We start from the raw sequence: 14,671 nt of genomic DNA, 5'->3' as shown, positions 1-14,671 counted from the left end.
TAAGGGACTGGTCCCCCAGGTTGCACAATCCGGTAGCATCAACCTCTGGTAGTCATGTTGATTGCAGTCCGTCAACTAGCGAGAGTGAAGGACGAAAAGGGAGACCAAGATCACCCTGTATGTTGTGTGAAGGCGATCACGCCATCCACCGATGTCCATTCTTAGATGAGGCGAAGAGAGTTTTGGAAGATCGTCTGGTATCACCGTTACGACTTCCTCCTGGATACCAAAAACTCGTGCCTAATCCCTCGATAGTTGAAAATCCAGCTGGCCCGCTCAAGTGGTCAGCTGAAGTGTCGGTCATTGAGAATGAACCTACTGAATCCAGACCAGACGAAAGTCTAAAGGTCGAAACGGCAGTTGACCCGGTTCTTCTTTCAGAGGTTTCATCCTCAAAAGACTCCGTCATTGAAGACCCATCTTCAAATGACACCCTCACTGAAGAGGATAAGGATGACACCGTCCATATTCTTTTCATCAACACAGACTCTGATGAGCATCAGGGCAATGCGCCCATTCCTTTATCGCAGGAAGGAACATCGTCAGGGTCGTATCCGGCCGTGTATTCGGTCCCACCACCAAGCAACCTGGTTGTATCCTTTGATTGGAATCAACTAGGTAGACCCCGGTTACCAGCCAGTATCCCATTCAGAATCATCGTCCAAATCTACAGAATGGTGATGGCTGGAACTATCATTGATGAAGGGGCATCTGTGAGTATCCTTTCCTCTATTGCTTGGAAAGCACTGGGTTCCCCGGTGCTCTTACCTGAAATGAGAAATCTATCAGGTTTTGATAAAGGAACCAGACACCCGTTAGGGATTCTCCCCAATGTTCCAGTTACATTGAAAGGGAAGACAGTTCATATGAACATCATGGTCGTCCAGGGACCCTTAGTGTATAACTTACTCCTTGGACGAGACTATATATATTGCATGGAGGCAATAGTGTCCTCACTCTTTAGAGTTATGTGTTTTCCGCACGAAGGAAGAATGTTCAAGCTCGTAGACCAACTTTCATTTCCAGGATCACGCATCGCAAATAGTCAAATACCATCCCTTAACGGTTTATTCACTCAAGGAATGCCTCCACCCCCGGTTCTACTTCCCAATGAATGCGAGTGATTCGGAAGAAAGAACTGGGACCCAGGGGGCATGCACCCTGGCCTGCCTTGGGCAGAGAAAACCTTGGGTATAAAGTTAATTTCCGCAGAAGAATGGAACTGGTCCGTACCCCGTCCGAAGGAAGGAAGAGAGGGTTGTTCTAGAATAAAATTCTTTTGTCAAAGTTATGTGAGCGAAATAATCGGCTCCCTTTGTCTAGAAATTAGGCTCTCCTGAGGGAGGAGATCCATTTGTGGCGGCAAGTAGCCACCATCTTTGAAGGCAAGCCTCACCCATTAAAACATATGTTTTGAAGGATAAGTAGGGGCAGCCTCCAAAGAAAGAGATGAAATTGCTGCAACAAGTAGTCACCATCCTTAGCAACCTAGTAATAGACATCGCCGGAAAAAGAGTTTAGTTTGCGGCAGCGAACATAACCATTTTCCGGATAATAAGTAAGAGGACGAACCTAGAAATTATACTTTATACCTGGGGGCATGCGAACCTTTTGGAGTGCAAGCACGGGACGACTATTTATTTTTTAAATTTTTAGGTCCTCCCTTTAAACCTGTAGGTCTAACCCGTTAAACTCGTAGGATTAGCCGTTTCCAGCTTGCATAAAGAAAGGATGTGGGGCAAAAGTCAAAACTTGCCAAATAGGAGCATAGCTTCGTGAGATAAAGCTCCTTAAAAAATAGCTATCTCACCTGAGGCGTTTCTTGTATTATGACTGGTATAATTGAGCAAGGTTTGATCGCTTTCAAGCTCGTTAAAAAATGAAGCCATCTCCGAGCAGTTTTAGCACATAGTTCATGCTCGTTAAAAAATAAACATAAGTTGTGAGCAATCTTCCCCTAGAGTTCAAGCTCACCCAGAAAAAATGAACCGGTAAATAACCTTGAGAAATGTAACCTTTGACTGCCATTTTAAAAGCCATTGGTCGTGTTTATATGCCATCACCTCCATCCGTTCATTTGGCCAATCGTTCATCTCCATATGTTTGTTTACCCATTTTGAGGAACAGCTGCGAAGAGTGATTTCACTAAGCCATCCTTGTGACACTGCCGTGATTGGAATATTCCAACCTGTACCTAGAATCTGCTGCTGCCCTGTTCATCACTCGTTCCTCAAAAGACGAGTCTTCTTTGAGCTCTTTTCACTGACTCGTAAAATATGAAAAGTTTGCCGAGTTTTGGCTTTCCAGCTCGTTAAAGCGACCAGAAAGCTATCCCTCCTCTAGATTTTAATCTTTTTGGACCTGAGGGATTATTGCACAAAAAGATCGAGCGCTTGTTTTGTTCGGCTCGTTAAAGCAATCGAAAATTCATCCCTTCTGTATTGTTTTATACTTTTTCGGACTTAAGGGATTAGATGACGAAAAAGGAATTCTGGAGTTGACTTTACGTACCTTTTCAGACTCTCTAAAAATGAAAAGGACCGAGTTATCCTTGTCGTTAGACTCGTTAAATTCATTAAATAGCGACAAACTTGTCTTTAGACGAGAACGAGTTTCCCTATCGCTAGGCTCGTTAAAACATAGCGATGGGCTTGCCCGAAGGGCAGGTTATAGAACAAGCATATGTTATCCTCCTCAAGCTTGATAAAAATAAAGAGGTACTGGTCAGCAATGACTGGGGAAAAATTGGGAGAACCTCACAGCTTTAATGGTAGCAAGTCGCTCTTGAACATGACACTTTGTCCTCCGTATCACATCGGGTTGGGTTGTTTCATTCACCGGTCTCATCACCATGGTCCTCGCCACACCATCCACATTTGGGGTAATGCTACCAATCCATCACATCAGTGTCGTTATATGTTCAAGAGATGTTGTTCCGCAGAGAGTCAACCGTGTCCCATCCACTGCCATACATTGTCCTTCATCCATTTAATGGCCGCCACCCTGAATCATACATCACAGTTTGTTTTCACCTCATCACAATCACTAGCTCCGTTCCGTGTCACTGATGTGGGATTCATTAAGGCCCTCCTTTGACGGATCGCTCCTTGTCGACATCAGCTCATTATCCAAGGAGTTGATCTAGGAACAACCCCTTCAGTACTTTGAAGCTTGCATGCCTCAATGGCAAGTTTCTCACTTCCGGCGACAGGTATACATCAATGACCTTCGACCCGAAGATTTTGCATGGTGGTCGACGCCAAGTCCTTTATTCCCACCATGTGAATTGTACTGCCGTACCTTAAGGGTCATCATCCTTATCGGTGATTCCTCTCGCGCTTGTTAACGGTTTACATCATTGACCGGTAATCAAGCGATGTCTTTCCATGTTCGACTTCAAGAAATTCTCACATGGATTGACTTGTACATCGAGTGAAGATCGAAAGAGATTGAAGACCCCGGATCTAGTTTCATCCATCCGGGCTGCGATATATATTCAGGATATAAAGACATTTGATATGTACATCATTGCAGCAGATGATCATCCTTCTCAAAGGATGATAATTTCAGCAGAGAATTATCAGTCTATCAGACGATCGTCTGTTCTATGTACCAAAATGTATTTATAAAAGCTGAGCATGGGAATGCCCGCCTCAGCTAGATCATGAAAAAAGTATGAAAAATAATGTATTGTATTGTATCTTATTACAGGACACTTCTCAGCAGATTGAATGAACTTCGGATCCTCCTAATAAAGCATTTCACTCGATAAACGACCTCATACTTTAGGGGGCATCTGTTATAGACAATTTTGTGCCTTGCAGCATCAGGCATGAATTGTCAATAATCCAAGGGATCCAAAGTCCCTAAACATGATGTTCCTACCCCTAGAGGAACAAGGTCAGCAAACCAACAGCTCTCAGATCAGTTCTCCACCTAAAAACACTCAAAAACAAGCAATCCTGAAATCAAAGCAGGTGCTCCACTAGGATTCTGCGCTGAAACTCAACTCCTCCATGGTGTACCTGCGTTGCAAAACAAGTGGAACAAAGGCCACCTGCGCTGAGCGAGATGGGACAAGTGGCACATTGAGTCATTGCTCTGGAATCTTCCAAAAATGACACTTGGATCAGGGATTTCGCCTTGTAATGAGTCAGAGGCTCTGTTTCTCCAAGTGGAAACAAGGTTCTCCAAGTGGACTCAAGAACTGAAGATCAACTGAAGAGAGAGAGGACACAAGGCAGCTACACATCAGTTGCAAGCTGACTCATCCTTTCTCAATTCACCTATATATTGAGCTCTCTCCTATGAGCTCAGGAGGCTGGAATTCTGTGCAAAGTAATGATATGCTGTTGGTTTCACTATAGAGCTATTGGGTGATTGCTTGAAGGAGGTGAAGAGGAGAAATTCTTTCTGCTGGGAGGTGTTGCTGGATTGGAGCCTTCAATGGTTGTAACCTTCTCAGAACTTTACTTCTTCATTAATAAAAACTATTGAGGTTCTTCTATATGCTCTTGTTTCAATGATATATTGTGATAATTGTATATTTGATTTATGCTAATCCTTGAATCAGTTACGATTGCATGCTTCTTGTAGTTTCCTTCTTTGCTATTTTGCAGGATCTCATTGTAGCTGGGCCAGCAATAGAGCAAGGAGCTGGGAGCAAGCAGCCAAAGAGAAGAGTTTGGATTCGACATTAAGCGCAAGGCAACGGTTAGTGCATTTCCTCATTCTCTCTTGCTTTCGTAAAGAAGTAAACCTTAAGTAGTTTTCTTTACAGTTGTTGCTGAGGTACTATCACCCTTAGAGTGGGATAGGGTCATCCGAATCAGATACTTTTCCCTACAACAGTGGGAAGGTTGTGGTGATAAATATCGATTGAGAGTCCAGATTGTCAATGAGACAAAAAGATGGTATGAAATCATATTTTTTAGATGGTGGGAAAACCTATTATAATTTAATTGCCAAATTAGCAGTGGGACAACCATCACTGATTGCTTTCTGCAAATGCAGGTTGACTCATCACTGTTATTCAAGAAAAACTATGCCACCTGAAACTATCTGATGCTGGTCCATAAGGGAGCATGTGTTCACTCCTACAAGATGCCTTCTCGTCTTGGGTGGTTAATAGGTTTTCACTCATGTTGGATGCCTCTCGATCTTGGGTCATTAACCTGTTTCCTTACATCAAAGAAGACAAACTTGTGGGAAAGAAAAAGCAATTTTAGATGCTTAATCATATATTTGTTTTTGTGTGAACAAAATGGATATATTGTTAAATTTATTTATACATTAAAAATACATTTAAATAATTAAAATTAATAATGAGATAGAATATATATTATATGACTTTATCTTTATATATATATATATATATATATATATATATATATATCATCATCTCATCTAAAATTTATAGACGATTTCAAATATATATTTTTTTTACCTAATTAGTAAAATTTATGAAGAATTTTAATGAAAAGTTTAAAAACATCTAAAGTATAATGCCACCCAATAATATCTTATCATATATGATTATCATTACCATTATTATCCAATTTTACCGTCACGACCAAGCTAGACACCAATTTGGTGTATGACACCCCCTTGTTTATACAACAACAAACCCAATGTTGGGCAGTGATTTCATTGCTAAAGTTTGTGAAGGCATACATACTCTATCCCTCTTGCTTTTAACCTGTAACCTCTTATGAAAAACCACATACTCTTAACCATAAAAAGTACAATTAAACTTACTCTCATAATGTTTTTGGTTATCTCAATTTTAGTCGAAATTCAGAGATACCATTTTTGGTGTGTATATATTTTTAAATATACAAGGAATTTGGAAAAAAAAAATAATAATTGAATTATGTAAACTCAAAAGAATCTACCCAAAAAAATTTAAACAAACCTCCATAGTTTGATAAATAACGGACAGCTCATAAGTAAAAGAACTGAGCCACAGTCCAAACGCGCCAAGAAACTAGCAAGCAGGATTCCAAGTAAACAAGGATAACGATGGCATTAATGCAACGTGAAGGTTAAGAAACCTCTGAAGTGAATGAATAAGGGAGGTGACTTGTGGACTTCTGGACGAATACATTTTCCCATGTCCGATCAGGTCTGTGCTTGGCCATAATTACAACGTTGCAGCAAATCGCCTGATTTCTACGACTATTTAGATTTTCTACTCAGCCGGGTAGAGCGAAATTTGTTGAAGTACAACGGTCAACGGGACAACTTTAGAAAAATAATCTGAAGAAAAATTTTCATTGATGATTAATTCTTATCAACCTATCCAATTCGAGTTGTTACATTGTCTGAATTATTGTCAGTGTTATAGTTGAGCAAGTATGTGATTAGTCGGAATTACTGCAAGCACTGATTTAGTGGTTTGACAGCAATGACTTTAATCATATGGAAGGTGCTCTTGATGCACTCTGAAAGACAGACATGTGAAGGAACTAGGTGTTGATGTGTAAGTCTAGCAAAGCTAGCTATCAATATCTTCCAGCCATTCCAGTCTCAGCTCTTAGCTCTGTAAAACAGTTTATTGCACAACATCGTTACGTTATTATCAATAGATCCAACTTCATTGGAGCAAAAAATTAGGACCACGTTGAGTACAAGTGGTTGGAGGTAAGGTGAAGAAATTCAAAAGTCGATCTAGAGGAAAGCTTGAAGCCGCCAGAATAAAAGTTTTTCAAGTGGATTTCACTCTAGTAGAGCTGCTTGTGGATAGTTTTGTTAATAAACAAAACTTTCCCAAGGTTAAATTAAAGAAATTTGATGAAGTAAAAGTATTTATTTAGGTGCATTAAAGTAGAGAAATATTTTGAATTACATAATATTATAGATGATAAGCAAATGATTCATATAGCAATTTTGAACTTTGAGATAAAATTCTATGAATTGTATCAAGAGTAGTTAAAAGGAAGTCTTATTCTTACTATTATACTTGGGGTTTATTTATAAAAGGGTTAGAAATGCAATAGGGAAACGCTTGGGAACAAAACTACTTCAGTCAATTGACAAGAATCAACTAGTTTGGTGATAGTGAAGATTATAACTTAGACATGATTTGGTCATGAACGTGGATAATACAAGTGGTTGAAATTTGTTAGAAGCTTACATGAAGGGATTAAAAGAAAACGTTAAACATTAGCTTTTCCTAAACATTTTGAAAATGTTATGGAGGCTATGCAATTTTCTCATTTTATTCAAGCCAAGAATAAGCCTATGCACAAGTATACCATGAGAGCATGCATTGGAAACAAATATCATTTTTGGGTTCATAAGGCCCCCCTACCTCAATCTACTTGAATATCACATAATGAAATGGAGAAAGGAAGAGCAAAAGAAGTGCACTTTGGATGTGACAACATATGGTCAAAAAACATAAATGCCAAGAAACAAAATAGTTCACCTTGGAAAATGATGACAAAGAGGAATAAAGACATGTACACAAAGTAATGAGGAAGAACTTGTGATTAAAAGATTAGGAAATAGAGTAGGAAATAATATTGAATTCATTAGTCCTTGTGAAAAAGTCACTAGTTCAAACTCGGGCTTAGTTGTATTTGTGGAAAAGACATATATATACAACTAGAATTTATAATCATAGCAATGAAAATAAACCCATGCCACTTAAATAAGATTATGGACTGCATATAAATTCTTAAAAAAAAATCTTTGAATTCATCAAAATTATCATCACATCATCTATATAAATAACTAAAATTTAAACTATTTATTTACTAAATAATAATTTCATACTATAAATTTAATTAATTAATTAATTATATCTATTTTCCTTCCTAAATTCCTTATTCTTTACCATCTTTTCCTTCCTAAATTCCTTATTCTTTATTCAGCTTATTCCTAAAAACAAATCAAATAAGAAATTTACAACTATCCTATTTATAAATATACTAATTTAAAAAATATGAATTTAAAATATAAATATACCAAAAGAAAAATTCCTAAATTTAACCTAAATAGTTACATCCAAAATGTATAATTTAATATAGGATTGAAATGAACTTTATATCCTATTCAGACCACCATCTTTTAAGGTGTTTGAATAATAATTTGTATTTGTATTTTATACATAATAATAACTAAAAACTTTTTTCATGAAATAAATATAAAAAATATTTATAAATAATTTAAAATATAAATATATTAAATGAAAATTTTCTAAATTTAATCTAAATAGTTATATCTAAAATGTATAAATAGTTATATCTAAAATGTATAATTTAATATAGGATTCAAATGAACTTTATATCTTATTCATAGCACCATCTTTTAAGGTGTTTGAATAATAATTTGTATTTCTATTTTATACATAACAATAATAACTAAAAACTTTTTTCATAAAATAAATATAATTTTTTTAAAGGTAATTGAATTTATTTCTAGTGATGGGAAAGAGTGATTATAATTCTTTTACACAAATTTAATTTTTAATAAATACAAAATAATAGTACGTGCACTAAGAGGGGAGGGTTAGCATTCATCCTAAAGGAAAAATTATCATCAATTATTTATGAGGCTAGGCAGAAGACCAACAATCAAGCAAAAATGTGTGGTCTATTACTAGGCATAATTTTGACTTAAGATATGATAATCCCAAAGTTAATAATCATGGGAGACTCTAATTATTATACAACATTTGGACAATGGCTCATCTCCAAAACCAAATGACCTCAAGATCCTTCTCTAAAGAATCGATTGTGCTTTGGAACAATTTTTCCAGAAGTATATCTTTCATATCCTCAAAGGCCAAAATAATGAAGCAGATCATCAAGCTAATCTATCTCGCCTCCTCAACGTAGGTCAAACTAAAATAAATGGCACCAAGGGTTGAAAAACTACTCCTTAAGTTTCATTAATGATTTTAATCAACTCTATGCTAACCTTACTGCACCACACTCTTAGTGGCATAATAAGGGGAAACATAAGGTTAGGAAATAATTTGCAAAGGGCCAGACTAGTTGGTGTCGTGGCTATAACCGAGTGATCGATCCTTGCATGGGAGGCTTCAATTCACACACCCATCCTTGGTGTTCGAATGGATTCACCTGCTTCATACGGAACCAACACTTTGCTTTGTGATGAATCCTAAGAAGATGAGCATCATTTGTTTTAGTGGAGATTCAATGATCTCTACATGTGGGGAAAGTCACTTCTATGTTAAATTTAAGGCCTATATTTGGCTCTCTTACAATATGCCTCAGTGCATCTTTCTAATTGTTCCCATATAGAATCTATGCCCATTCATTATGAAATTATTGATTTATTCACTACTCCAGGTGACAAGAGGCTCTATAATGGGATCCCTATGAATGCTTATTTTTTTAGTTTTAGCTGGTCAAGAAATTAGATTCTTCATTCCTCTAGTCGAGATAATTTGAGTAATTCTCTTTTAGGGGCTTAATATGAGTAGAGAATTGGCAGTTGTAGGGCTTATGACTACCTCAGAAGTTTGGACATCAACGACAACGAACAATTTTCTTAGGTTAGTTTTAATTTCCTGAACTCTATTCGTATTTTGTCTCTTCTGTTCATTAAGGCGAAATCCTTAAGTTTCCTTTCTTTTAGCTACCTTTGGTTCTTGATCACCCTTCTCTAAACATTCTCTCTACACTGGGTTTTCTCATTTTTCCTAATTATTACCCCACTATTGGTGTTTGTTGTGCCAGTTCTGTACCCACTAATGTCTTCTGCACCCCCTTCAACAATTCTATCACCCCATGTTTGATTTCCTTAAGCAACAGAGAACTGTCTATCTTGATTTTTCTCTCACCTCTTGGTGCCACCCTTCCTGTCTCCATTATCCCCGACAACTTTGAGCTTGTACGTGACTCCTATAACCCCTGCAATAACTCTTACATCTCCTACTTGTATATCTAGAGCCCAACGTCTTCAGTCACTTGGGCCCCCTCACTGCACCATCAATCATGTCAACTGGTAACAACAACTCAACTACCACTTAAGGCACCAAGGTCTATAATGCATGCAACAAGCAAATTGAGGCCCTGTAAATGGAGAATTTGGACATCAAATGACAATTTCACCAACAGGAAAAATTTCTTATCTTCCTCACTAAAGAAATTTAGTCACTTAAGGATAGGCTCTTCAATAAGAATGACAAGTTGGATGCTCTATGACGATAGGTAGAGGACCTAAAGCACACATCCCAAGTTCCAGGGAACTAGGACATCACTGCCACTACTTCAATCCCCACATCGGAAACCTAAAATTGGATCTAAACAAGCCTCAAAAGAAGACTTTCTTCTTCCTTTTCTGATAGATTCATTCTGCAAATACATCCCTTTGTTAGCACAATTTTGTAAGATCTATACATAACAACTTGCTATTATAATCTATTTCTATCATAGTTATTTTGATTATTAGTCAATGCCTCAACGAAGGATCACATTAAAAAAATGCAATGTATTAAATTCCCGATATATTTGTTAGCTTGAGCCAGATTTAATATATCACTACTAATTTGTGTTAAAAAATACATAATAATATTTGATAAATATTATTATTGAATAAATATATTGGGTGAATAATGTTATTAAATAATTTTAACGTATTAAATAAAAATTAAACTAACTCTCTGAATTTAATGTGTGATTTTTATTAATATTATTTTTTGAAATGAATATATCTAATTTTAAATAAAAGAGAGGGCCCGCTGAACTTGGACTGTTTTATGAATATAAAACGATTGTATCGTTTTCTGTGTGTTTACTTTTCGTGAAAAAGTTATTAACGTTAAGGCAAAAGGGAAGGAAGGCTGACAACGCCGAACAGGAAAGGGAAGAGAACGAATCGCCAGAGAGTATAGGCGGAGAATGAAGACTAGATCTGAATTCACTGTCCAAAGGTGAAGGTAATATTAAAAGCCTTTGTAAGTAACGTTGTGATTGATTTTCCTATGATGTGTTATCCTGCACTTCTAACTTTGAACGGGCTGCTTAAAAAAAGATTGACACTCTCACATCATAGTGTTACTGTTATGGTTTTGCTGTGCGAAAATGTCTAGGACAAGTTTATGGAGGTATTGTTAGGTTATTTTTGGTTGGAATTTGGGCAATTTTTTTTAACAAATCTTGCAAAAGCAGTGTTTAAATCATGTTTTTAAAGGTTGATATAGATTCAGCATCATCAAAAAAAATCGGCACCCAAAATCTTGAAATTTAACAACTTTAATCTGGATTTACAAAAAACCTTGCCAGAATTTATCAAAATATTACCAGAATTTTCATTATTTTCAGGGCAAAAAAACAGTCTAGTTAGACTACCCAAAAACTTACTTTTGTTATTTCAACAGAAATCAAAAAGTACAATTTCATGGCTGCTAACTAGCACATTTGTTAACTTATTTATGTATTTAGTTTAAAAATGTTGCTTACATAAAGCTTTTTATTTTCTCAAAGGATGGGTAGAATAAAAAAGATTAAAGGAAAATTCAGAAACTAAAACATGACTATGAAACTTTGCATAACAACAAACTCCATCATCTAGGAACAAAGTTTGTTTTTTTGTCAAAAGATTTGTAGAATAAAAAAGATTAAAGGAAAATTTAGAAATTAAAACACGGCTATAAAACTTTGCATAAGAACAAACTTCATCATCCAACAAAAAGCTTGTTTGGAGAACATATCTGTTACAACATTGTTCTCCCTATAACCATTCAAGTTTTGAATGTCATCAAACTGATCCAACAAAAAGCTTGTTTTGAGAATATATCTGTTACAACATTGTTCTCCATATAACCATGCAAGTTTTGAATGTCATCAAACTGTTCCTAAAATTGACCAATTTTCTTTTGCCATGATTCTAAATGGAGAATTTTGTTTAATGAGATCTTGAAATCCCCTATCAACTTAAATGCCTTCTAACTGTTTCCAAACGGCTAATCCTATATACCAACTTGAATGCCTTTAATTGTTTCCAAACTGGTAATCCTATAGCAATCCACATTGCCATTGCCATTAATTCAGCGACAAAATTGGTTCTTGGACCTATTCTAAGCTTGCATTTGATCATCACATTCTCAGGAAAAAAACAGAATAGCTCCTACTCCACACCTTCCCCTTTGACCTTTCTCACGTCCCTTCCCTAATTTTCTTTCCTAAACTTCACCTATTCAAGGTAAGAAACCCTTGTGTTATGACCAATTAAACCAGAAAAAACAGCTAAATTTTGAATTTTATATTGTTATTTATCTGTTCATTGATCCCCATTGGAATTAGCTGGGGAACATATTTGACCTTGTGGAGTTCTGTTTATAAGAGCGTGGTGGGAAGGCTGTGGTGTTAAATGCCCAAGGAGAGAGTTCATATTGTTAAGAAAGATTGAAAGATGGTTCAAAATTCTTTTTCAGGGTTAGTTTTCACTCAGTTACAGGGTCAAATTTTATGGAGAATGGCTGAGAAGAAGAGGAGTTATTTTTAAGTGAATTAAACTATTCAAGAGAAGTCCAAGCTGAACCAAATTTAATACAATTTAAGCTGAACCAAATTTAATACAATTTTGATAATAACATTCTACTAGTGAACATATTATTTTTCCATCCAATATTCAAAATAACACAACCCTAAACTCAGCTTAGTTAAAAAAAAACAAAAGAGAATAGAGAGATTTGTGAACAAATGGAGGAATACAGTGACTTATGGAGAAAACAGTTCCCCGATTGCCTGATTTCGACAACTATTTAGCTTATCTGCTCGTTGAGAGAAACTTGGTTGAAGTACAACGGGCAGTGGGACAACTCTGAGGAAAAGATTTCATTGATGATTGCTTATTATCAACAATATATCCAATTATTAGAGCTATTACGTTGTCTGAACTATTGTCAGTGTTATAGCTCAGGAAGCAAAATATAGGATTGGTCGGAATTACGGCAGGCACTGGCTTAATGCTTTGATAGCAATGACTTTAATCATATCGAAAGTGCTCTTGATTCACTCTCAAAGACGTGAAGGTATAGCAGAGGAACTAGATGTTGATGTGCCAAGTCTAGCAAATCTAGCTATCGATGTCTACTAGATTATTTCAGTTCTTCCAGTCTCAACTCTGCAAAACAAATTATTGTACAACATTGTTATGTTCAATGGATCCAGTTTCATTGCAGCAAAAAATTGGGAACACATCTGAGTACCAGTGCTTGGGAGTAAGGTCAACAAAAATTCAAATGTCTATTGAGAGGAAAACTTGAAGCCATCATTTGTCCATGGGAAGGTTCATTGGAAGTATGGAGAATGCCAAAGCTAAATGCATTACAAAAGGTTAGACCTGTTACGGTATGGCAAAGATGAAACTCACTAGGACATTGCTGCCACATGCATGGAAGAAACCAAACCAAGAGGAAACACAATAAGCTATAGTTTATGATTTGAGATTAAAGTATTCTGGCCCTTGGTATTTGCATTTAATATTGGCTTTTTAGGATCAAAAGAAAGACAATGTTGATAAAGATAAGGTGTTAAAAGTTTTATAAAATAATTATAAAGAGGGAATATGTAAAATGTTGTTATAGTAAGTTTTGTTTATCTGCATTTAATAATTGTTTTTGAGATAAAAAGAAAGACAATGTTGATATGGTGTTAAAAGAGATTTTATAAAACAATTATAAAGAGTGAATATGTAAAATGTTGTTATAGTAAGCTTCATAAATTAAAAATAAGTGTCATTGTATTAATGAAAAATATTTTTGTGTATAATTTTTAGATGGTTATAAAGAATATTTTAAAGTATGTGTAATAGTTATATGATATTAGTTTTATGAAGAGGAAAGTTAGTGAAGTTGCATTTGGCTAAGTTAGAAAAAAGGCTATTGTTGTGGATTGAAAAGCTTTGAAAAGACCTTGTAAAATTGTGGTAGGTTATGTGGAAAATAAGTGATTGTCATGATGGTTTATTGGAGTTTATTTAATAGAGAGTAAATATTGTAAAGACATAAATATTTCCATGGAAGAGACATTGTAAAATGTCTTCTTATGCATTTTGACCAAGTTGTAAATGAGAGGAGTGTAAGAGGGAGTAACTCGAATAGGGAATACATTTGATTATAGAGAAAAGGTCAAAACTGTGTAGTTTCCAAAAAGTCGTTTGTGATGAGAAGTAATATTGAGCCTCTTAACTTAATGTTGCAAGGATTCCTCCATATTGGTATCAAACACTCCAATATTGGACAAGATTGTTTTGTAGGTACAAATTATGGATAATGAAATATGAAGACATCATTATGTGGATGACCTCAAAGAAACGTAAGCATGAATAACTAAGGAAAGGAAAGCATTAGGGTTATAAGGTAATTGAAGAAAATTTTAAAATTTTCATAATGTAATTGGGCAGATGGCTATAAGCCCTATATAGGAAGGTGTGCCCATTGTTTGTTTATGATGCATTAGGCTCATGTTCTAGTATTCAAGAATGATTATGTGACATTAGACTCATCGCTAGATATTAGATGCTCATTATTGGTTTTCCTCAAAGGGTATGTTGTTCCTCAGTATAAGAAGATGTTAACATTTGTGTGTTGGGTTAGAATTTTTTGGGCTGTAGACTTTCATTGATGTTGGACCAAGTGTGTTGGGATTGAATCAAGCAAGATTCAAGGAACACATATCAATAAGTGACACTA

This window comes from Pinus tabuliformis, chromosome 8 (assembly GCF_031772625.1).
Source record: "Pinus tabuliformis cultivar Carrire ecotype Pingquan chromosome 8, CPIR1, whole genome shotgun sequence".
NCBI classification, from domain to species: domain Eukaryota; kingdom Viridiplantae; phylum Streptophyta; class Pinopsida; order Pinales; family Pinaceae; genus Pinus; species Pinus tabuliformis.
Note: the sequence above shows the minus strand (reverse complement) of the source record.